This window comes from Narcine bancroftii, chromosome 5 (assembly GCF_036971445.1).
Source record: "Narcine bancroftii isolate sNarBan1 chromosome 5, sNarBan1.hap1, whole genome shotgun sequence".
NCBI lineage: Eukaryota > Metazoa > Chordata > Chondrichthyes > Torpediniformes > Narcinidae > Narcine > Narcine bancroftii.
The window spans coordinates 41,288,388-41,314,890 of record NC_091473.1 but is presented as its reverse complement, the minus strand read 5'-3'; positions in this window follow the sequence as shown (position 1 = coordinate 41,314,890).

Genomic DNA, 26,503 nt, shown 5'->3' with positions numbered 1-26,503 from the left:
CCGAGATCTTAATGACTCATTCATTAAATCAATATTGTTTGTCAAGTACCCACTCCCCATACATATTTTTCACTGGTGTTGAATTTAGTGATGAATCACAGACAAATCAAAGTGACACAATCACTGATGAAGACTGTTTTTCTTTTCATGGACACTGCCTGATCTGCTGACTTTGGAGAAGACATCAAATGGGAAATGAGCCATCTACTTTCATGGACAAAAGCACCTTGCGCCAAATTCAGAAACATTGAATTTGTTTTGTCATTTCACAATTTATTAAGTTGCAATAACCTAGTTAGAAATGTAAGCAACCTTTGTCCTTTCAGAGTGAAAACAGAAGGAGTTAGAAATATTCGGCAGTTAGGTAGCATCTGTGAAGAGAGAAGCACAGTCAATACATTTGGTCAATGGCCAAGTGTCAACATTAAGAATGAGATGGAAATGTGAGCATGGGAAAAGTAAAATTAATGTATGGCATGCAGATTATGGTGTGAATTGAAAAAAAAACAAACCTAGAAATTGTTTAAGTTATCTCAAGATTAAATGGCAGGTCTGTCAGACACAGGTACAATACAGTTGTTCCAACGAGATGAAAAAACCCGACCTTTCATACATCAAAAGGCTAGGAATGTCTTGGGTGAATAACCTGACTGAAATGAAAAGCGTGGGTAAGATGAAGTATATAGGTTAATGCACAAAGGCAATTTTTTTTGAATATTTTATTTCTGATTTTCAAAGACTCATGTAAATTCAACAAACAATATATTACATTCTTTTCCCATGCAATATATTTTACAGAGTCCATTCTTCCCCCCTCCCTCCACTCCCCATCCTCTAAATTATACAAATACAAAAGCATAAGAATACAGAAATACAAAATAAAAAAACACATAACTACTGGTGAAATCAACGCTCCCCCTCAAGGCTTGAGAACCCGGATGTTAAATAAAAATGGGTGGGGCAAAATCATGTCATCTGCGCCACATTCCCCAATTCACACTCTTAGTCATTTACTTACTGGGATGGATTGTTTCTTTTCTCTTTTTCACTTATTTTGTGGGGTGGGGGGGGGGTGCGGCGAAATGTAGATGATATCTTTGCACCTATGTGTTTCAGATAAGGCTGATGCACTTCAATTAATGTGTTATATCTCTTCCTTAAATTGTAGTTGATCTTTCTCCAGGGAAATGCAACACTGTATTTCCATATTCCATCATGCGATGTTTAGCTGGGAGTCGGACTTCCACATAACTGCTACACACTTCCTGGCTACTGACAGGGCGACCTTCACAAACTGAATGTGGTGTTTGGACAGCCTAAACTGTACCACCCCAATGTCCCAAAGAAGGTACAGCTCCAGATCCTGTAGAAAATCCACCTTTGTAATCTTTTTCAGAATGTCTCCCAGGTCTTCCCAGAAGGATCTTACCCTTGTACACAGCCAGGTGGAGTGGACAAAGGTTCCAACCTCCACATCACACTTAAAACATATTTCTGAAATTTCTGGCTTTGACTTGTGTAATTTTTGTGGTGTGAGGTACAACTGATGCAAGAAATTACTTTGCCCCAGCATGCATCTGCATTGACAATTCCCATCATTCTATTCAGACACAAATCTTCCCATCATTGTTCATCAAATATTGTGCCCAAGTCTGACTTCCATCTTTCCCTCAACCGATGTAAGCCAGGTTTTGGACCCTACTTTGGAACATGGAATACATCTTAGAGATAAATTTACACACATTCCCCTGTCAAATTAGAATCTCCACATCACTATAGTCAGGCAGGGTCATTGTCGATCCCAGTTTATCCCTTAGGGAAGACCTTAATTGCAGAAGGTAGAAGAATGTTCTGTTCGATAACTCATATTTGATCCTCAACTGCTCGAATGACATGAGCTGCCCAAGATTATGACAATCCTCAATACACCTGATCCCTTTCTGGAGCCAGGTGTCCAGCATCTTATTGCCCAAAATCATAGGTATTAAATTGTTCTGGGTCAAGGGCATTTTAGGAGATATCTCCACCTTCAATCCAATAAATCAATTTATTCTTTGCCATGTCTGGCACATTTTATTATGGTGTTGTAGCAGGCTGCTCACAGAGACGTGGACTGGTGACCGCACAGACCTGGGGGTGACACCAGCCTTCGTCCCAGGTGACTTCTTGCATGGTAGGAATGCCAGCCAATCCCAGGCAAGTACTCCAATGACGTGGTGCCCTGACATCAGTACATGGGGCCCATATAAACGCGATGACAGTGCAATAAACCTGTCTCGAATTCAAGGCTTTGTGTGCATGACATTCTTCTCCATGTTCGCGTAGTGCGAATGCTACATTGGTGATTTTGACAGGTCCAACCAGCAGTCTCACTCAAGCTCACTCAAGCTCCCAATGTTTTGGGTGTCGCAGTCACATGTGTGGTCCCAAGAGGCCGAGGCTCAGTTCTAGTTTCAACATATCACCAATGATGACACCCACTACTTCTAAGTCGTGAACACACTCGATCAAGACACAACGGCAAGTGTCGTAGACTTCCTACGGCAGCCTTTGGAGAAAGGCATATATGTACCCCTCAAAGAGCTGTTAACCTGTACTTTCAGGCTCTTCCGGTGTGAGTGTGCTCCCCTTTTGCCGCACATGGACGGATTGGGGGACAGGCCCCCATCCGCCCTAATTTGCAAGATGTTCGCTTTGACTGAGGGCCACAGCCTTGCCTGCTCTTTGAACAGATCTTACTGGAGTGACTGCCTGAGGATATCCAACTCCCGTTCAGGGATGAGAACTTCAGTGACCCCCCAAGGGTTGCAGCCCAGGCAGACATGCTCTGGAGAGGGGAGGGATACCAGCGCCATCGTAGACCAGGTCGGCAAGCCCCATGCACAGCCGTCTGCTAAATCAAGACCAACAAAGAGACAAGTCAATACCCCAAGCCAATTCTTCTATTATCATCAGCGATGGGGTGCGAAGGCCCGTCAATGCCACTCACCCTGTGGGTTTCTGGGAAATGCCCTGGCTAAATGTCATTGATGGCTGCGACAGTTGACCCCCATGATAGCCTTTCTACATTTGGAATTCCTTATCGAGCAGGCGTTTCCTGGTCAACACCAGCACCGAGATCAGTGTCCTAACCCCCTCACACATCAACACCCGCAACTGCAAGCAGGGCCCAGCATTGAGGGCAGCTAACAGATCCTCCATCCGAACTTCTGATACTCTCATTATCCCCCTTCGGTTCAGCAACAGACGGTTTACGGGGACTTCCACCCTCGCAGCAGTGGCACAACCACTCCTGAGGAGCCACAGGGCAACTTCCTTCCTACCCACTGCCTGCTCGTAGACCTCAAGGGACGGCACTTCTTGCATGCCAGTACTTTTCAAACTACCCGCCCCCCACCTTAACTCTATAACGCTTTCCGACAATGAGTCTGCCCGCATCCTGGCAGAGTTTCCCTCAATAGTAGCACCACAGTTCTCCACGGACAAGCTAAAGCATGTGGTAAGGCACCACATTCTGACAGGGGGCCCCACGTTCCATGCCAGGGCATGCCAGCTCCCTCCCAAGAACCTCAAGCCTCACTAAGAAGGAGTTCAAGAAAATGGAGGAACTAGGGATAATGTGGTTCTCTGACATTCCCTGGGCCTCCCCCCACCACATGGTACCCAAAACAGTAGGGAGTGGAGGCCATGAGGTGACTACCTCTGCCTCATGAGGCCACCACGCCTGACAGATACCCCATGCCCCAAATCCAATACTTCACTGTCAACCTGCATGGGGCATGGGTGTTTTCCAAGGTGGACCTCATCCAGGGGTACCACCAAATCCCAGTTCATGCCCAGGATGTCCCCAAGACTGCAATTATAAACCTCTTTGTCTTTTTTGAATTCCAACAGATGCCCTTCGGGTGAAAAACGCGGCACAAACTTTCCAGTGGCTGATGGACACAGTGTGTCAGGATCTCCCATTTGCGTTCATCTATTTGGATGATATCCTCATCGCTAGCTGCAGCCACAAAGACCACGCCGCCCACCTGAGACAATTGTGCACTTGGTTGAGCGAATTCATCTAAACAATTAACCCTGTGAAGTGCCCATTCGGCCTGGACACTATTGATTTCCTGGGGCACAGAATAAACAAACAGGGGCAACACCCCTCCCCAAAAAGATCAAGGCGGTCCGGTGCGTCGCCAAGCCACAAACAGTAAAGGGGCTACAGGAATTCACCAGTATGATAAAAGTTTACCACAGATTTATAATGGCAGAGGCCCGCATCATGCACCCCTCTTCGCTCTAATGGCGGGCAAGGCAAAGGACATTACCTGGGACAAGAGCATCCCAAAATGCCAAAGATGCGCTGGCCAACAGCACCTCCCGGTACACCGCAGACTAGAGGCACCTACCACTTTGACAGTTAACACTGCCAGCACAGCGGTAGGGGGCGTGCTGTAACAGCTCATCAAAGGCCAATGGCAACATTTGGCCTTTTTCAGCAGACACTTCCGCCCCCCACCCCCAGAGCTCAAATACAATACCCTTGACTGAGAGCTATTGATGCTGTACCTGGTGGTAAGACTCTTTTGTTACTCTTTGGAAGGTCACTATTTCAAGGTCTTCACTGTGTGATGCACTATCGAACAGAAAAGCAGACACAAAACATTAAGTCTATTCAACAGGCTTTATCCCACACAAACTTCCACAGAGCCTTCGCCTTCCATAAGGTATCGGACCCATGGTCAGCTCAGCAGCAAAGACACTTGTCCAACATGTCCAAATTTACCATGGACATACAGCACACATTGTGGGGAAAAGCAATGTGGAAGCCAATGCTCTGTCACGCCCTGTCCCAGGAGTTGACAACATGGCCCTCACCAAGGCACAGTAGCAGGATCCTAAGGGTGGAAGACATCCCCATCGGCCCAAGGAACCTGACACTCCTGTGTAATGTCTCCACTGGCAGTCCCTGCCCCATCATCACAGCTGCTAGGAGGCAGCAGGTTTCCAACACCATACACAACCTGGTGCATCCAGCCATAGTTGCCACCTCTGGCCTCTGGAAGTAGGTCACCCAGTGGGCCAAGACCTGCACACACAGCCAATCCTCAGAAGTGCAAACTCATCTGAAGGCACCCACACAGACTTTTTAACTAGCATGGTGCAGGTTCAGCAATGTACATATTGATATAGTGGGGCCACCAGATACCTACTTGCCATGGTGATCACTGCCTGAGACAGTCCAGCTGACTGATAACATGATAGAAACCTTCACTCATCAACACATGGGTGTCCAGATTCAGGGTCCCAGAGCACCTAACCTCAGACGGAGGACACAATTTTAGTTCTGGGCTCTGGGCAGTGCTGGCTAACTTCCAAGGACACAGCTCCACCATGCTACGGCATACGGGTTAGTGGAGCGGTTTCAAAGAACCTGAAGGCAGTCTTGATGACCCAGCTCAAGGGTCCTAACTGGGTGGATGAACTGCCATGAGTCCTGCTGGGGATTTTCACCGCACTGAAGGAAGATTTCAATGCCTCAGTGGTGGAGATGGCGCACCTTTAATCTTACCAGGGGTGTTCCTGGCCCCCGACAAACAAGACCCCACAGCCATTCTTGAGAACATGTGGCAAAAACTGGGGTCCCTGGTTATTGCAGGCAATAACCCCCCACAACATGGCCACTCCAAATATAACATCCCCCAAGGACAAAGACTTGTCAATATGTGTTTGTGCAAAGGGGTGCACACCGGCCGCCCCTACAACGGTCCTACAGGGGACTCTACAGGGTCATCAGGGACAACGGCTCCATTTTCATCCTCGACATTGACAGTAAGGAGGAGACCTTAACCATCAACTGCCTGAAGCCGGCATATCTAGACTGTAACCAGCCGGTCTCCACTCCTCCCCTGTGACACAAGGGCAGACCACCCAAGTCAACAGAAAATGGTCTGGTCACCAGTTCTGGGGAGGGGGGTGGGGGCTCATATAGCGGCCAGCGCAGAGATGTGGACCGGCCCACAAAATGGCTGACAAATGCGGTGACCACGCAGACCTGGGGGTGACCTCCCACACGGTGGGAAGACAGTGAGCTGTGGCGGGAATGCCAGTTAATACTAGGCCAGCATTCTGATGACACAGTGCCCTGATGTCAGTGCCTGGGCCCCACATAATGCGAAGGCCAGCCCAATAAACTTGTCTCAATTTCAAGGCTTTATGTGCATGTTGTTCTTCTCCATTCTAACATAATGCAAATGCTACAGGGTTATCTTTTACTTTGATCAATTTTATGTCCCATTTGTATATAAATTCTCCTCCTATCTTCTCCCCTATCGCATATAGCCCAATTTGTGCCCAAGAAGGGGGCCCCCCTCAAAAAATGAGGCGATAAACCTCGCCTGAGATGCCCAGAAGCATTTTTTTCAAATTGGTATTTTTAAGACCCCCAATTTATATTGCTATGTCAACTTTCCCATGGAGACTCTGGACATTCTATCATTCCACAAAAAGGCAATATTCTTTGTAGAAATAGGACTGGATATTTATGCAATGTAAACTTATTAGGTACATGACAACCTTTGTCTCATTTAATGAAGAAATGGAGAAGTTACAAAATAATTTCAAAGCAGCTCCATTAGAGATTATGCAATTTACAAATGTAAAATTCATAACTGAATTCAGCTGGGATGAGAAACAACTACATAGTCATGATGAATGATTTGTCAAGGTTTTGCAACTTCAGCATGCTTCCAGATTATAGGATGAGGAATAGGTTGGTGTGGAGGAAAATTGAATGATCATATCCAGTTCAAGTTACTCAAGATTTTGCATTTGAACAGACATGAAAAATAGTATTTCAATGGACATGTTTTTTTAATAATGTGAAGGGCATTAGTAAAAACACCTTATATAAATTAATGGAAGAAGCAATGGGGAGAACCCACACACACTTAGTTATGTGAACGAGTTAAGCTAAAGAATAGGTTTGAAGAAAAACCTTTCAGCCATTGCAATGGGAGTCATTCAGTACAAGCAGGATCATACTAGCAAGATATTTCAATTGTGGAAATCAAGGTCACATAGTCTCTGTATGCAATGTTAAATAAAGAACACCAAGTCTAAATACTGAGGGTCAAGTGGTGTGCCAATAGAAGGAAACAATTGCTGAAAGATAGCAGAGAATTGAGGTTTACACAACATTGAAGCAAATGAGTATTATGAGAAATATATTTTGCATTGAACATATACTGCTAATAAATCATATACAGTAAAACCCTTGATATCCAGCAGCTATAGGGATTTTTTTTTTGCTGGTTGTTTGAGGCTGCCGGTTGCTTGAATTCTAGATGACAGGATATCTGCATAAAGAAACTGCAATCTCAAAATGAGAGTGCAAATTATTATTGAAAACATCAACTTGAATTTTGTCATAACTGCAGAACACCCCATCCAAATAAAGGAGAGGCAGTTCATTTCAATTAAGTTCAGTTCCAATTCATTGTCACATTGACTGAGGTACAATAAAAAAGTTTATTTTCTGAGCAGTCCAGATAGTCAACCCACACATAGTACAGCAGTAGAAGCACTGTACAGAGTGCCGAGTTAGAGTTAAAGAGAAAGATCAATTAGAATAGAGCAAAGGCAACATTATTCAATTAGTTGGAGATTCTTCAGATATCTGATAACAGCAGGAAAGAAACTGTCTCACTCTGTGAATCTTCTTCCCAACAAGGAGCCTGAATGACATGAGTCTTTTCACATGTTGGCTGCTTTACTGAGGTAGTGGGAGGTATCGATGGAGTTAATGGATAGGAGAGAGGTTTGTGTAATGATCTCAGATACACTCACAACTCTGCAATTTGTTTTCTTGGTGGAACAGTTCCTGAACAATGCTGTGATACATTATAAAAGGATACTTTTGCTATAACCAGGCGTAACCAAGTTACATACGGTACGATTAACCAGAAATATATTAATAGTGATAGCCTACTTTTGCAGGAACCTGAGAATATTTGGATATGTTTGCAAATGAGTAATTCCCAAGTCTACATTACACAACATAGTAAAATTCCAATGTGGTAATAGTTCAACAATATAAACAAAAAGTGCTGGTAAATCAAGGGTGTGATTTACATCAAATGAAGGTATCGGAGCAGTAGCTACTTAGGGAAGTGAAATGAGGAGACTACATACACACTTTAAGTCACTTGCACTTCCAATGGTGAGTTGAAGGACGCACTGCGCCTGACAAATCGGCCCGCAAGTCCCGCCCATGCATGGGCGGTGACATCATGGCGCAGCCAAGTGCGCGTGCACGGCCGCTTGAGCACGGAAGAAGATGCACCCAGCGGCGCCATCTTGACGTGGCTGCTCCGCCGCTGTGGCCGTGATAATGCGGAGCCGGTTTGCCTGCGTCTCGATGTGCGTCGCCACACAACCTCCCCCCACCCCCCACCAGAACTGGCGCTAGCATTCCGTTACCCCGAAGTGCAATGGGGCTGGACCCTTGGGAGGTCGTCCCTGGTGCTTGGGTTGCGCTGGCACGACAGCCTGGCTGAGGTCGAGGTGTGCAGGCTTCAGCCGGTCAGCTGTCAACAGTTCCTCTCTACCCCGAATGTCCAGCGTGAACGCTTTGTGCGTGCTGTGTAGGACTTTGTACGGGCCCTCAGAGGGTCGTTGGAGGGGGGCGGAATGAGGTCTGTGGTGGACAAAAACAAAGTCTGCAGCTAATAAGTCCGAAGGAATGGCCGGCGCCCATGGTGTGAGGGTGCGGGGGGTGGGTGCGAAGGAGGCTAACCTGTCCCGTAGTTTCTGCCACGCTGCTCTCCCCTCGGTGTATGGGTCTTTGGCCGGTGGGAAGAATTTACTTGGCAGGGTTAATGGGGCGCCGTACACCATTTCTGTGGAGGAGGTCTGCAGGTCCTCTTTGGGTGCAATTTGGATGCCCAGGAAGACCCAAGGGAGCTCATCCACTCAGCAGGGGCCAGTTAAATGAATCATGAGAGCAGACTTAAGGCGGCTGTGGAAGCGTTCAACTAGGCCATTGGATTGTGGGTGGTAGGCGGTGGTGTGGTACAACTTAATGCCCAGGAGGGTTGCTAGCAGTGTTCACAGAGCTGATGTAAACTGAGCCCCTCTGTTGTGGTAATATGAATTGGTATCCCAAAACTCGCAATCTAATGAGTGAATAGTGCCCTGGCGTAGGAATCGGTGGAAGAGTCTTAGCGGGATGGCTTCTGGGCATCTTGTGGTGCAGTCTACCACCATTAGCAGGTACTGGGCATTCCAGGAGACAGGTAGCAGGCCCATGATGGAGACGTGTATATGCTCAAACTGTAGCAGCTGCTGGGCACACTGAACCACACCACAGGACACGGTGAGCCAAGTCGTGGACCATGCTGAAAACCTGCGGCCTCCATTGCAGTGGGACTACCAGGCACAGTGAGCTGGTGGAGATGTTGCAGAGCAGCGTGTCAGTGCTGTCCGGCAATCTGAGGTCCTCGAGTCAGAGGCCAATGATGGCGGTGCAGAAAGCATGTGTTTCTGTGTCCTTCTGCACCTGTGCTAGCTGGGTGTAATCCAGCCCGGGGGATAGGCTGTGGATGGTGGGCCTTGAGACCGCGTCTGCGACGACATTGTCCATATCCACTCGATGTCGATGGTGAGCACCACTACATAGGACAGATGTCACTGCTGGCGTGCCGACCAGGGATCCTTGGACATGGCAACGGCCTGAGTGCGTTTGTGGTCGGTGAAAACCATGAATAGCCTGCCCTCCAGTATCTCTGAAGGCCAGGTACAGGGCCAGAAGCTCCCTGTCGAAGGTGCTTCTCAGATGCTGGGGCAACCCCATCTGCAGAGATGGTATGGCCCAGGAAATGCAGGAACTCCTTGCCAAACTGGCATGTTGACGGTGAGGCCGAACTCTGCCAGGCAAGCAAATAGTGCACTGAAGTGGACTTTGTGTTCATCATAGTCCCGACTGGCAATGAGAATGGCGTCGAGATAGATAAACACAAAATCCAGGTCTCTGCCCACTGCATCCATCAGCCGTTGAAATGTCTGAGCTGCGTTTTTCAGGCGAATGGCATCCACAGAAACTCGAATAAGCCAAATGGGGTGATGATGGTGGTCTTGCTGATATCGCTGGGATGGACCAGGATTTGATGATATCCCCGAACCAGGTAAACCTTCGAGAACACTCGGGCGACGTGCAAGTTGGCCATAAAATCCTGTATATGCGGGATGGGGTATCGATCTGGCGTTGTCACATCATTGAGGTGACGGTAGTCCCTGTATGGGTGCCAACCCCTAGAAGCCTTCTGGAACACATGGAGGGGGGAGGCCCAAGGGCTATCCGACCTGCGGACAATCCCCAGCTCCTGAGGTTGGGAGAACTCCTTTGCCAGTTGTAGCTTCTCGGAGGGCAAATGCCTGGCTTTGGCATGGAGGGGAGGGCCCTGGGTCAAAATGTGGTGGTGGATGCTATGTTGTGGCATGGCGAAAGTGAACTGTGGCCGCAGGATGGCAGGGAATTCATTGAGTATGCGAGAATACTCATCCTTAGAGGCGCTAATGGAAGCTATTCCTGGGTCACACGTTTGTGGAATTGAGATGGACGGATTGGAAATTGCTGACATGTACCAACCGCTTGCCTTTGATGTCCACCAACAGGCTGTGCGCTCAGAGGAAATAGGCTCCCAGCAGCACTATGTCCACCGTGGCCAGTACGAGCTTCCAGCGAAACCTGTCCTTGCCAATCTGGATCTGGACACTGCATATGCCAAAAGTCTTGATGGAGGATCTGTTGACTGCCCGTAGAGTTGGGCCTCGTGCACGGGTGCGGGTCTCGAGGGTGATCGGGGAAGCACACTCAGCTCTGCTCTGAAGTCTACCTGAAACGTTGGCCAGTAGACTTATCGATTACGTGCAGGAGGCTGTTAGTAAAGCCAGGTGTCGCGCCATTAACAGTGACTGGCCAGGTCGTTTCCCTGAAATGAACAGGGTTGCCTGCACTTGCAGGCTTGGGCCCCCCAGCATTGATGGTAGAAACACTACTCTTCCGGTTTGTGCTTGGGGGACACCTGCGCCTGGCTAGGTGTGGCCTCATTTTCTTGTTTGGTCCGCCAGAGCATGTCTGCGTGGGCTGCGACTCTCCATGGATATGAGAAATCCTCCTCTGCCAGCAGGAGTTGGATGTCCTCCGACATCTGCTCAAGGAAAGCCTGTGTGAACATCAAGCAGGGCCTGTGGCCCTCTACCAGCATGAGCATCTCATCCATGAGCGCAGATGGGGTTCTGTCACCCAAGCCGTCCAGGTGAAGGAGTCTGGCAGCTCGCTGCTGATGGGAGAGGCCGAAGGTCCTGAGGAGGAGGCTTTTGAGAGCAAGGTATTTACCTTCCTCTGGTGGGTTGTGGATCAGGTCGTCCACCCTGGCTGCGGTTTCTTCATCGAGCGTGCTCACAACATGGTAGAACATCGTGGCGCCTGAGGTAATGTGTCTGAGGTGAAACTGCGCCTGCCCAAACCAAGTGTGTGGGTGATGCATCCAGAAAGGGGAGGGGAAGTTTCACTATGACCGTGTTGACTGCTGGTGCGTCCATATTGGGAGGCCAAACTCGTTGGGGGTCACCAATGTAGCGGCTACTACACACAGAAACACACCACAAGACACGGTGGAAGTTTTAGTTGATCTGTTTATTCAAACTTCGCATGGTCCTTTAAGGGCGGTGCAAGCTCCGCCCCTGCGCTGGCAGTGATGTCATCATGTTCGCCCGAGGTGTGCGCTTTGGCCTAAACCATGAGGCACTGAGGTCCCCCGACAGTGCCATCTTCCCGCGGCTGCCCCGCCGGTTCGTCGATACAAATGGGGCCGGTTTACCACAAGTGATGTGTGCCGCCACAAAACATTCTTTTTGGACAGTTGAACTGATGGACAGGGGTCTTGACATGTTGGTGGAACTTGGATGTCTGACACTGGGTGCAATTGCAGGCCAGTCGGGCAACCTGCTTCCTCAAGCCGTGCCGTACGAACAGCTCTGCCACCATGCAGGTTGTGGTCTTTATAGACAGGTGGGCGAGGTCATGGATGGCATGGAAAACCTGGCGTCTCCATTGCTGTGGAATGACTGGGTGCGGTGGGCCAGTGGAAACATCACACAGCAGTGTGTTAGGGCTGCCAAGCAGTCTGATGTCCTCGAAACAGATCCCAGTGATAGCTGTACAGAAAGCCTGCGTTTCCGCGTGTTCTTTTTGAGTCTGCGCCGGTTAGGAGTCGTCCAGCCAGGGGGACAGGGTTCGGATGGTGGGTCGAGAGAGGGTGTCAGCCACAACATTGTCCTTACTGGAGAGGTGCCGGATGGTGGTGGTGAACTCCGATATGTATGATAGGTGGCATAACAGGCACACTGACCAGGGATCCTTGACCATATAGAAGGTGTGCATGAGGAGCTTGTGGTCGGTAAAAACTATGAATCGCCTACCCTTCAGAAAATAGCGGAAATGTCTAATGGCAAAGTAGAATGCCAGGAGCTCCCTATCAAACATGCTGCATTTAAGCTCCGGGGACAGCTGAAAAATGCCAATGGCCTTCATTGACCATTGACAGACTGTTCGAGGACGTCCCCAATGGCTGTTGCTGATGCTTCAACAGTGAGGGTCGTGGTCATATCTGATCTGGGAGTCTGGAAGAGGACTTCATAGAATGCATCTGCGATAGCTTTCTTGAGCAGCATGTTAAGGAACCCACAAGAGAAAATGTTCTCCTGGATCTAGTGTTGTGCAATGAGATAGGTGGAGTAAATGATGTAATAGTCAGAGACCATCTGGGAAATAACGATCATAGTATGATTGAATTTCTCATTCAGGTGGAAGGGGAAATAGATCTAAAACTAATATGCTTAAACAGGGGTGACTACCATAGGATGAGGGAGGAATTGGGCAGAGTGGACTGGGAGCACAGGCTAATTGATGAAACAGTTGAGGAACAGTGGAAGATTTTCAAATAAATATTTTGTAATGCTCAATAAAAATATATTCCGGTCAGGAAAAAGGGCAGCAAGGGAGGGGAAAAATCAACCATGGTTAACAAAGGAAATAAAGAAGAGTGTAAAATTGAAGGCGCAGGTGTACAAAGCTGCAAAGAGCAGTGGAAAACTGGAAGATTGGGAAAACTTTAAGAGACAACAAGGGGTTATAAAGCGGGTAATAAGAAATGGGAAAAAGGATTATGAAAGTAAATTGGCACAAATTATAAAAACAGAAAGCAAAAAATTTTATAAATATATAAAACGGAAGAGGGTGGCCAGAGTTAACATAGGACTGTTGGAGGATGAGAAAGGAAAACTGGTAGCAAAAAATGAGGAAATGGCCGAGGCATTAAACAAATATTTTGTGTCAGTCTTCACGATGGAAGTCACGTCCAGCATGCCCAAGTGCGGAGTTAAGGATGCGAATGTTGGGGAGGGCCTTGATAAAATAGTTGTTACAAAGGAAGTAGTGATGGAGAAACTAATGGGACTAAAGCCAGACAAATCATCTGGTCCTGATGATATGCATCCAAGGGTTCTGAAGGAAATGGCAGAAGTTATAGTTCATTTTTTTTTTTTAATTTTTTATTTTTCACACTATAAACCATATTGACCAAGATATATACAGACATTTTTCTTCTTAAATATATACAGTGTCGTTTTCTCCCCCTTTTCCCCCCCTCCCTTCCCTCCCTCACCCCTTCCCCATTTATTTGAAGTTCAATCTATAAGATACATTAAACCCGTTAAACAATGTTGTCACTTAATAAAAATAAACAAGAAATTTTACTGAGTCAGTTCTTTTTGTTATCTTCTCCTAATGTCATTTTAGGTGGTGGAAGTCCATGGTAGGATTTCTCTATTGTATTTCATGTATGGCTCCCATATTTGTTCGAATATTGTGATGTTATTTCTTAAATTATATGTTATTTTTTCTAATGGACTACATTTATTAATTTCTATGTACCATTGTTGTATTCTCAAGTTGTCTTCTAATTTCCAGCTTGACATAATAAATTTTTTTGCTACAGCTAGGGCTATCATAACAAATCTTTTTTGTGCTCCATCCAAATCGAGTCCAAATTCTTTGTTTCCTATATTACTTAGGAGGAAGATCTCTGGGTTTTTTGGAATATTGCTTTTTGTGATTTTATTTAATATCTGGTTTAGATCTTCCCAAAATTTTTCCACTTTCTCACATGTTCAAATTGCATGAATTGTTGTTCCCGTTTCCTTTTTACAGCGAAAACATCTGTCTGATACTGTTGGGTCCCATTTATTTAACTTTTGAGGTGTGATGTATAGCCTGTGTATCCAGTTATATTGTATCATGCATAACCTCGTGTTTATTGTATTTCTCATAGTTCCGGAGCATAGCTTCTCCCATGTTTCATTCTTTATCTTTATGTTTAGATCTTGTTCCCATTTTTGTTTAGGTTTACCGTTTGTTTCCTCGTTCTCCTTTTCTTGCAGTTTGATGTACATGTTTGTTACAAATTTTTAAATTATCATTGTGTCTGTAATCACATATTCAAAATTGCTTCCTTCTGGTAACCTCAGACTGTTTCCCAATTTGTCCTTCAAGTAGGTTTTCAGTTGGTAGTATGCAAACATTGTATCGTGAGTTATATTATATTTATCCTTCATTTGTTCAAAGGATAATAATTTATTTCCCGAAAAACAATTTTCCATTCTTTTGATCCCTTTTCTCTCCCATTCTCTAAAGGAAAGGTTATCTATTGTGAAAGGGATTAGTTGATTTTGCGTCAGTATTAGTTTTGGTAGTTGGTAATTTGTTTTATTCCTTTCTACATGAATCTTCTTCCAAATGTTGAGCAGATGATGCAATACCGGTGAATTCCTAGGTTGCACCAATTTTTCATCCCATTTATATAGTATATGTTCAGGTATCTTCTCCCCTATTTTATCTAGTTCTAATCTGGTCCAATCTGGTTTTTCCCTTGTTTGATAAAAATCTGATAGGTATCTTAATTGTGTGGCTCTATAATAATTCTTAAAGTTTGGTAGTTGTAAGCCTCCTTGTTTGTACCATTCTGTTAATTTATCTAGTGCTATCCTCGGTTTCCCCCCTTTCCATAAGAATTTCCTTGTTATTTTCTTTAACTCCTTGAAGAATTTCTCTGTTAGGTGTATTGGTAATGACTGAAATAGGTATTGTATCCTTGGGAAAATGTTAATTTTAATACAGTTTATCCTTCCTATCAGTGTTAGTGGTAAGTCTTTCCAATGCTCTAAGTCGTCTTGTAATTTTTTCATTAATGGATGGTAATTTAGTTTATATAGATGGCTGAGATTTTTATTTAGTTGTATACCTAGGTATCGCATTGCTTGTGTTTGCCATCTAAATGGCGATTCTTTCTTAAACTTTGTGAAATCCGCATTATTCATTGGCATTGCTTCACTTTTATTTGCTTTGATCTTGTACTCCGATACTTCTCCATTTTCCTTCAATTTCCTATGTAATTCTTTTATTGATGTTTCTGGTTCTGTTAAGTATATTATAATGTCATCTGCAAATAGACTGATTTTATATTCCTTCTCTTTTATTTTTATCCCTCTTATTTTATTTTCTGTTCTTATCAATTCTGCTAGTGGTTCTATAGCTAACGCGAACAGTGAGGGAGATAGTGGACATCCCTGCCTTGTTGATCAGCTTAAGTTAAATTGTTTTGATATATATCCATTTACTGTCACTTTCGCCAATGGCCCCTTAAATAATGCTTTAATCCAATTAATATATTTCTCTTGTAGGCTGAATTTTTGTAGTACTTTGAATAAATAATTCCATTCTACTCTGTCAAAGGCCTTCTCTACGTCTAAAGCAACCGTTACTGTTGGAGTTTTATTTCCTTCTACTGCATGAATTAAGTTAATAAATTTACAGATATTGTCTGTTGTTCGTCTTTTTTTAATAAATCCAGTTTGGTTTAGATTTACTAGTTTTGGTACATAGTCGGCCAATCTGTTTGCTAATAGTTTAGCTATTATCTTATAATCTGTGTTAAGTAGAGATATTGGTCTATATGACGCTGGTGCAAGTGGATCTTTCCCTGTCTTTGGTATTACTGTAATTATTGCTGTTTTGCATGAATCTGGTATTGCTTTGTGTTTTATCAATCTGGTTGATTACTTCCAGGAGGGGAGGAATTAATAGGTCCTTAAATGTTTTATAGAATTCTATTGGGAATCCATCCTCTCCTGGCGTTTTGTTGTTCGGTACAGAAGTTATAGTTGATGCATTGGTGGTCATATACCAAAATTCCTTGGATTCTGGGCAGGTCCCGACTGGAAGACGGCAAATGTCACGCCACTTTTTAAGAAGGGATGTTGGCAGAAGACTGGAAATTATCGGCCAATTAGCTTGATGTCTGTAGTTGGAAAAATGCTTGAAGCCATCATTAAAGATGAAATAGTGAAACTTTTGGAATGTAAGGGTTCAATCAGGCAGACGCAGCATGATTTTAGAAAGGGAAGATCTTATTTGACAAACTTGTTAGGATTCTTTGAGGATATAATGGGTGCGGTGGATAGAGGGGAACAGGTTGATGTTGTATATTTGGATTTCCAGAAAGCGTTTGATAAGGTGCCGCACAAGAGACTTATCAGTAAGTTACAGGCAAGTGGAGTCCGGGGAAGTCTATTGGCCTGGATTGAAAATTGGTTGTCTGACAGGAGGCAGAGAGTCGGTATTAATGGGAGTTTTTCAGGTTGGCAGAGAGTGGTAAGTGGGGTGCCGCAGGGGTCAGTGTTAGGCCCACAACTGTTCATCATTTACATTGATGACTTGGAGGAGGGGACAAAATGTGGTGTAGCCAAGTTTGCGGATGACACCAAATTGAGTGGAAGAGCAAATTGTAATGAGGATGTGAAGAGTGCAGAGGGATATAGTTAAGCTGGATGAGTGGGCAAAGGTCTGGCAGATGGAGTACAATGTTAGTAAGTGTGAGGTTATCCTCTTTGGCAAGAAAAATAAAAGAGCTGAATATTATTTAAAGGGTGAAAAACTACAGCATGCTGTTGTGCAGAGGGACTTGGGAGTGCTTGTGCATGAATCGCAAAAAGTTAGGTTGCAGGTGCAGCAGATTATTAAGAAGGCAAATGGAATGTTGGCCTTCATCGCTAGAGGAATTGAATTCAGGAATAGGGAGGTAATGCTGCAACTGTATAAGGTACTGGTGAGACCGCTCCTGGAGTACTGTGTTCAGTTCTGGTCTCCATATTTGAGGAAGGATATACTGGCTTTGGAGATGGTCCAGAGGAGGTTTACTAGGTTGATCCCTGGGATGAAGGGGTTGACTTATGATGAAAGATTAAATAATCTAGGATTGTATTCGCTCGAGTTCAGAAGAATGAGAGGAGATCTTATAGAAACATAAAGGATTATGAAGGGTATGGATAGGATAGATGTAGGAAGGTTTTTTGAGCTGGCCGGGGAAACTAAAATGAGAGGACACAGTCTCAAGATTCGGGGGAGTAGATTTAGGACAGAGATGAGGAAAAATAGTTTTTCCCAGAGAGTAGTGAATGTTTGGAATTCTCTAACCAGGGAAGTGGTTGAGGCTGCCTCATTAAACATATTTAAAATTCGGTTAGATAAATTTTTACATGATAGAGGAATTAGGGATATGGGGAGAAGGCAGGTAGGTGGAGTTAGGTCATAAATTAGATCAGCCATGATTGTATTGAATGGCAGAGCAGGCTCGATGGGCCATTTTTGACCTACTCCTTGTTCCTACTTCCTATGTTCCTATGTTCTACCAGCAAGGTGGCATTGGCCAGGGCATTTTTAGTTGTGGTGAAAGCCACGTCGGCTTCATCTGTCCAAGCTAGGGTCTTGCATTTGGCCGACATCATGGTGAACAGGGGGCGTGTGAGCGTGATGCCCCTGGGATGAAGCGGTTGTAGAAATGAACCATCCCAGTGAATTCCTGGAGGCCTTTGAGGGCTTTAGGATGGGCAAACTTGCTTATGGCTGTGACTTTTTCCGTTGATGGCATGACCCCATCTGTGGTGATAATGTGGCCCAGGAACTGCATGGAGTCTTTCCCGAATTGGCACTTTGACAAGTTGAGAGGTCAAAGTTGGACAGGTATGTGTAGAGTGTGAGGAGATGATCTTTGTGCCCTTCACGGTCCTTGCTAGCGATGAGTATGTCATCCAGGTAGATGAACACAAAGTCCAAGTCTCTGTCCACAATGTCCTCAAGCGCTGGAAGGTTTATGTCACATTATTGAAGCCATACAACACACGGAGAAATTCAAAGAGTTCGAATGGGATGATGATGGCCATCTTTCTAATGTTGTCCGGGTGGATGGGGATCTGGTGATAGCCATGCACTAGATTGGCCTTTGAGAAAACCTTTGCACTGTGCATGTTGGCCGTGAAGTCTTGTACATGCTCTTGGAGTGGCCAGCCATCATAGCCATTAGCAGCAGCTAGCATGGGCTTTTTCCAAAAACGAGCAGGGCTTCCTGCATTTTCACACGTGTCCCCCAACGTCAGTGGTAAAAACACCAGCTAGTGTTCAGTGCCTCAGCTGGTTTGCTGGGACGAGTGTTGCGCTCGGTTTGGGTGGGACCCGGTCTGCTGACTTGGATGCATTCAAGTCAGCTGGTTCATGGAGGATTCATTTTTGCGTTTCATGTGCCACAGAATGTTTGTTCTGGCCGCGACCTTACATGGGTCTGAGAAATCTTCGGCAAAAGCAGTTGTATGTCGTCTGGCATCTGTTTCAAGAAAGGCTGCTCAGACAAGAGACACGGCTTATGGCCCTCTGCTAGTGCGAGCATCTCATCCATAAGAGTGGATTGTGCTCAGTCTCGTAAGCTGTCGAGGTGCATGAGCCTAGCAGCGCGCTGTCATCTGGACAGGCCAAAAGTACTCAGGAGGAGTTTCTTGAGGGCTGGGTATTTACCTTCCTTCCGAGGGACATGTATCAGTTCGTCCACCTTGGCTGGTGTCTCTTGGTCTAGAGAAAAGATGTTGTGGTAAAATATTGTCGAGTTGGAGGTAGTCTGCCTGAGGTGAAATAGCACTTCCACTTGCCCAAACCAAGTGCATGAGCAAAGTGTCCAGAAGGTTGGCAGTTTCATAGCTACTGCATTGACTGGTGCAGCATCCATAGTGTAGAGTCCAGAATCATCTGGGCACATCAGGTTACCGATTGTAGCGGTAGCTACTGAGTGAACTGAAATGAGGAGACTACATACTGTAAGTTGCTTGCACTTCCAACGCTTTGTTTTTGAGAAGCCCGCGCTGTGCCTTACAAGGCAGTCGTAGGTCCCGTCCACGTGCGGAAGCCAAGTGCGCGTGCGTAGCCCACTTGAGCATGGAAAAAGATGCACTTAGCAGCGCCATCTTGGCAGCCACGGCAACAAAAATGCAGAGCCATTTTGCCTGGGTCTCGATGTGCGCCGCCACATTACCAGTGATATGGAGCATTGGTGGTTCTGCTTCATCAGAAATTTGCAGAGATTTGGTATGACATTGAAAACTTTGGGAAACTTATGCAGATGTGTAATGGAAAGTATGCTGAGCGGCTGCATCTTGGACTGGTATGGGAGCCCCAATACTTCTGAGCGAAAACCCATGCAAAAGGTAGTGGACACAGCCAAATACATCACAAAATCAACCCCACCATCAAAAAAATCTACTTGGAACATTGCATTGGAGAGTAGCAGTAATCATCAAGGATCCACATCACCCAGGACATGCTCTGTTGTACTGCTGCCAGCAGGAAAGAGGTATAGGTGCCACAAGACTTGTAGCACCTGTAATAAATCTGTTGTAGTGCTGGACACAGCCAAGACTCAGCCACTACATTGAAAGTCGTTAATGACTTTTTATTCAAATTCAGCACACGCCCTTTTAAGGGCAGCATGAGCTCAGTCATCTCATGTGCTGGGCAAGAGACTTGAGGCAGGGAGAAATCCTGAAAGTGCCATCTTCCCATGGCTGCTCCGCCACGTGACGTTACACGCGGGGCCAGTTCGCCATGAGAGAGTGCACCGCCACACAGTGTTAATATTAATATTCAAGTTAATACTTATATTTCTTATAAATATGTCTTAAGTTAGTTGTCGGTTGGTTACAGGGTCACACACAGATCACAGCATATTATAGAGAATCATTGTAATCACAGAGAAAGAGAGTTCATTCTCGGAATCGATGCATCTGGAAAACAGAGCCATAATGGAACAGAAGTGTTCTTAATTGAAACTCAGGTACCAGGTGTGGTTTTCAAAAGCTATTAAGACTCTTGAACAGAGATAAGATTAGAGGTTGTTATGGATATGGAGTAGTTTTGGAAAAGGCAAGAAGTTTTGCAGAAATGAAACTAAAATTGATAAAGATTCTAGTACATGGTTTCATAGAATTGAGATTGTAATTGATGATGTAAATGTCACGTGATTTAGAGAAATATATTATTAAATTCAGATATTTTGAATCAGTTCAGAAGTCAACACCCTGTGACACACATAGGAGTTGGAACCTTGTGAAAGACAGGGTTGAATTGTAGTAACCAGAATAGGTACTGTTAAGTGTTACTCCTAATAAAAGGGAAAAACAGAAAATAAGTGGATTTCGAAAGGGAAACCACTTTCCACATGCTCTTTTGAAAATAAAGAGTGCAGCATCATCATGGAAGGAAACTCCATGACTCTTAGGAAGAAAACTGAAGAAGAATAAAACTTGACCTCCTAGAAAGACAGGACTTGTATTATCCTATTCACAGGAGATACAACATAAGTGGCTTTTAAATAAATAAGACTACTTCTCATTTGTGCCCAGAAAATAGTCACTCCTGTTTGAAGAATATCTCTATGAAAGACTGCTCATCAAGAGAATCATGAGTTGAAAGAGATCTGAAAATATAATGTTTAAAATTGCTTCATAATTTCTTCTGTACTGTGTTTTAAAAGGATCTGGAAGTCAACAAAGATATTTGAAACTGAACTTTTAAAAGTGACTTTTTCAAAATCAAGTTTAAACTGTGATGGTTTTGGACTTTAATACACACACACATTTACAATTGCACATAGTGTGGTTAAATTTAGAGAAAAAATGTAATGTTATTAATGGTTTAATAAAAACTATTATTTTGAATTTTCCATTGTCTGGTGAATTTTCCATTGCTGTTCCTTTGTTCGTATTAAAAAAGGGCTTATAGTTTGTAATACACCAGGTTCAGGAACAGTTGTTACCCCTCCACCATCAGTCTCCTCAACAACAAACTCAATCAGGGATTCATTACTTTGCACATTATTTATTACTGAATATTTATTTTCTGTATTGCAGTCAGTTTGTTTAAATAACTGTCTTTGTTTACATTTCTCTTTTGTATACTTATCTTTTCTTGAGTACATTTTTTGCACTATCAATAAGTAGAAATTCTGCCTCTCCCACAGAATTGATGTCATGCATGTACTCTAAGAACAAATCTAAACCTTGAACTTTGAAATAACAATGATATGCAGCACAGATAGCTGAATTGAAATGAGTTGTACATAAACATTGATCAATCTTTATAGTAAAACCACTTCATTAGGCTGAATGCCTGATGTTCCTGAGGTTCCCAGTTGATTTTCTCATTTGTTTTTAGTAGTTTCAAAATAATCATTCTGCAATTATCATATCTAATGAGCCCCTTACTACACTTTACAGACATCTATCCAATTTCTTGAAGGTCACATTTACCCAAAAAAACACCATTTACACAAAAAGCAGTACTACCCCCCTCTATTAAATGGGAAGCGACCAGTGCCACCAAGTGGTTGACGACTTTGGAAGGAGAAATAAACAAGTCAGCCTCCCTCGAACAGAATAAATACATAAAAACAACAGTAATCATCAATACTTCAAATGTGATGAGATCTTTCCAGATCTCTATTGACCTGGTCATCATCAATATCAATTTCACTTAGTTTGTGAGACTCCACTTTTGTGAACTATTTCTTTTCTTCTCTTGGCTGATCTTAAATTGTTGGGAAGACTGATCTTGATTCTCATTCTTATTATTAGGCAATGAATTAGCAAATAAAAGAGCTTCATCTTCATCAGCAAAGAATTGCGATTGATATTCTCCAATAAAAGACCTTAAGTGTAGCAGGATATCTAAAGGCAATTTTATATCCTTTTTTCCATAAAACAGCCTTAGAAGGATTAAATTCCTTGCAACATTTAATATAATTGGACTTAAATCTGCATAAAAGAATACCTTGTTATTTCCAACCAGCAAAAAGGTTTTCATGTTTTCTCACATTCTGAACTGCAATTCTCAATATCATTTCCTTATCTTGATATCGTAGACATTTAATTAGAATAGAGCGTGGTGGTTGTCCTGGAAAAAGGGTTTCCTCTTAATCACTCTATGAGCTCTATCCAACTCCAACCCATTTGGAAAAAGTTCAGTTCCCAAGACTTCAGGAATCCATTTCTGAAAAAACTACTGGATCTGAACCTTCAAAATCTTTTGGTAAACCCACAATTTTCACATTATTTCGACAGCTTTAATTTTCCAGAACATCAATTTTTTTTCCAGCAACTCTTTTATCTGAACTTCCCAAACATTATAACAATCTTCAAATTTACCAACCGTATCTACTTTGTTCTACTTCTTCATGACAATCCTGAAAATATTCTTTCATTTTTTAAAATTTGAATTTTATCCACCGTTTTAGCACATCTTGAAACATCAGTCTTAACAGTAATCATTTCTTCCTTCATACTATTAAATCGTGATTCAAATTGATCTTTAATTGTCATAAATCCTTCATTCATTTGGGTTGACAATATTTGAATTTGTTTTGACAATGTATCCAATTGAGCTGATGGATTTACATAATAAGTAACTAGAAATTCCAGCTTTACCTTCCTGGACAGCATAGTGAGGAAGGGCCTTCCCTGTTGTATCAGTGTCTCTTCTCCCTTCGTTACTTGTGAAGTATCTTCTTCAGTCCTGACATCTTCCTCTTCCTCTGTTGAAGTCGGTGTGTTGAACCTGCCTACAGGATTTCAGCTTCCCCCAGGAATGCTGCACTGTGAGGGTTCAGCCTAATCCTCAGGCAGAGTCGCAGCTTGTGTTATCTTGCCTGATCTTGAGGCACTGGCAGCAGAGCAAGTTGTTTTCTGACTCCAGCGCCATATTTCTTGGTTCCCGGGAAGGTGGCACTGGAGTCACCTGAATTTCACCGGGACTTGCCAACTCAATCTCAGAGGGAGAAGCATCGAGTCTCCAGGATCCACTTCTAAGGTAGGCCCCATTTTTTTCAGTTACAGTAATTTCTTTAGGAGTTATTTCTTTCATTATCTGTTTTAGATTTCTTCATGGCCACGATTATAGTATCTTTAGAAAAAGATTTAAAACTGTTGCTTCATATAGAAATTTCTAAAAGATGTGTTTTAATTAATTATGTTGGGAGAGGAGTCTTTCTCGCTTTTCCTGTCTACGCCATCACACCATACCCCCTCGAGGTTATCCACTTTGGAAGGAAAAATGGAAGATCAGATTATTTTTTAAAAGGCAAATGATTGCAGAATGATGCCATGCAGAAGGACTATGGAGTCCACATACATAAATTACAAAAGGTTGGTTTGCAAGTGCAGCAGGCTATCAATAAAGCAAATATTATAAAATTCTTCATTGCTAGAGGGATTGAATTGAGGAGCAGCAAGGTTATGCTGCAACTGTACAAGGTACCAGTGAGGCTGCATCTTGAGTGCCGTGTGCCACTTCTGGTCTACTTACTTGAGGAAGGATGTACTGGTTTTGGAGATGGTACAGAGGAGGTTCACCAGGTGATGAAGGGGTTAGCCAAAGAAGAGAGATTGAGTTGTCTTGGACTATACTCGTTGGAATTTAGAAGAATAAGAAGGCATCTTACAGAAAAATTATTAAAGGTTATATTGTTCTCCCTCTGTCTGCAATTTTCCCTGGGGCTCCAGTTTCCTCCCACTGTTTTAAACATACCGAGGGTTGTAGGTTAATTGGGTGGCACAGGCTCGTAAGCCAAAATGGCCTGTTACCCTGCTGTATTAGGGGACATACCCTCAAGATTCGGGGTTGTAGATTTAGGACAGAGATGAGAAGAATCTGCTTTTCCAGGAAGGTGGTGAATCTATGAAATTCACTGCCTTTTGAAGCAGTGGAAGCTACCTCGATAAGTATATTTTAAGATAAGGCTGGATAGATTTTTACATAATTGGGAAATTAAAGGATATGGGGAAAAGGCTGATAGGTGGAGATAAGCCTGCCATCAGGTCAGCCATGATTTTATTAAATGGTGGAGCAAGCTTAACGGGTTGGACGACCTACTCCTGCTCTTATTTCTTATTTATCCTCTGAAGTCAATTGGCCTCCAAATAGCCCTGTAGACACTGAGGAGCAAAAGTAGGCACATTTTAGAAAAGTACAGAAATCACAGGGTAGTTGTTATGGGAGACTTCCACTTCCCAAATATTGACTGGCACCTCCTTACTTCAAGGATAGATGGGGCAGAATTTGTCAGGTGTATCCAAGAAGGATACACCTGACTAGAAGAGAGGCCATACTGGATAATGAACCTGGTCAGATGATAGACCTCTTGGTGAGGAAGTATTTCAGTGATGGTGACCACAACTCCTTGACCTCCAGCATCACTATGGACAAGGATAGTAGACAAAGTGGTAAATGTTTAATTGGGGTGGTCTAATTGTGATGGGATTAGGCAGGAACTGGGGAGACTAAGTTGGGAACAGATGTCCTCAAGGAAGTAATGTGGAAGATCTTTAGTGACTTCTTGTGAAGAGTTCTGGATAGATTGTTCTCACAAAGACATGGACAGCATGGTTAGTGTTGCAGTTTGTACAAAGCTATTAAAGTATCAGCGACCCGGGTTCGAATCCAATGCTGTCTGTAAGGAGTTTGTACATTCTCCCTGTGTCTGGGTGGGTTTCCTCTTGGTGCTCTGGTTTCCTCCCACCTTTTAAAAACAGACCAGTTGTAGATTAATTTGGGTATTTGGACAGCAGGGCCTTGTGGGATAGAAGGGTCTGTTACCCTGCTATCTAAATTAAAATTAAAGATGGTAGGATAAGGGAACCATGGTTGACAAAAGAGATGAGACAGCTAGTTAAGAGAAGGAAGGAACATACTGAAGGTTTAGGAAGCAAAAGACAGGAAGGGCTCATGAGAATTAAAGGAGAGCTAGAAGGAGGCACGAGAATGTTTTGGCAAATAGGATTAAGGAAACCCCTAAAACATTCTGTGCTTTTGTGAAGAAGGATGATGCGAGTGAAGGTAGGGAAGCTTGAGGATAAAGGAGACAACATATTATCCCTGGAGTCAGAGGAGGTAGCGGAGGTCCTAAATGAAAACTTTGCTTCATTGATCACCAAACAGAAGGACTTTGGTCAATGTGATGTCAGCATAGAACAAGCTTAAAAAAGAGGAAGAGCTGAATCTTCTTAAAAACATTAGGATTAATGTCCCCAGGAATGGATGAGATATACCCCAGGTTAAAATAGGAAGTGAGGGAAGAGATTGCTGAGTGTTGGCAATGATCTTTGTGTCCACCCTGGCCACAGAAGAAGTGCCGGAGGATTGGAGAATGATAAATGTGGTTCCCTTGTTTTAAAAGGTTTACAGGGAAAATCTTGGGAATTACAGACGAGTGAGTTTTACGTTAGTGATGGACAAATTATTGGAGGGGATTCTTAGATACAGGATTTACAAGCATTTAGAGAAGTATAGACTTCTCAAGGATAGTCAGCATGGCTTTGTGAGGGATAGGCCATGCTTCACAGGCCAAATTGAGTTTTTTGAGGAAGGAACAAAAGAAATTGATGAAAGTAGGACAGGAGATGTGATGAAAATGGATTTTAGTAAGGCATTTGACAAGGTCCCCCATGGTAGATATTCAGAAAGTCATGAAGCATGGGACCAATGGAACCTTGGCTGTGTTGATTCACAATTTTCTTGAACATAGAAAGCAGAGGGTAGTCATGGATGGAATATTTTCTGCCTAAAGGCCAGTGACTAGTGGAATTCGGCAGGGATGTGTTCTGGAATCCTTGCCTTTTATAAATGACCTGGAATAAGATGTAGCAGGATGGGTCAATAATTCTGCAAATACAAAGATTGGAGGTTATGCTGATCATGCAAAGGTTGTCATAGGCCGAAAAAGTGGCAGATAGAGTTCCAACTGGCTGTGTGAAATGATGCAATTTAGAAGGTCAAACTTGAAGGCAGAGTACATGGTTAATGGCAGGATTCTTAACAGTGTGGAACAAGAGGGATCTTAGGATCCTGATCCACAGATCCCTCAAAGGTGATGATCAGGTTGATAGGGTAGTTAAGAAGGCCCTCATTGGTTGGGGATTGAGTTTAAGGATCATGAGACAATGTTTCAGCTATGAAACTCTAGTTAGACCACACTTGGAATATTATATTCAGTTTTCATTACAAGAAGGTTGTGGATGTTAT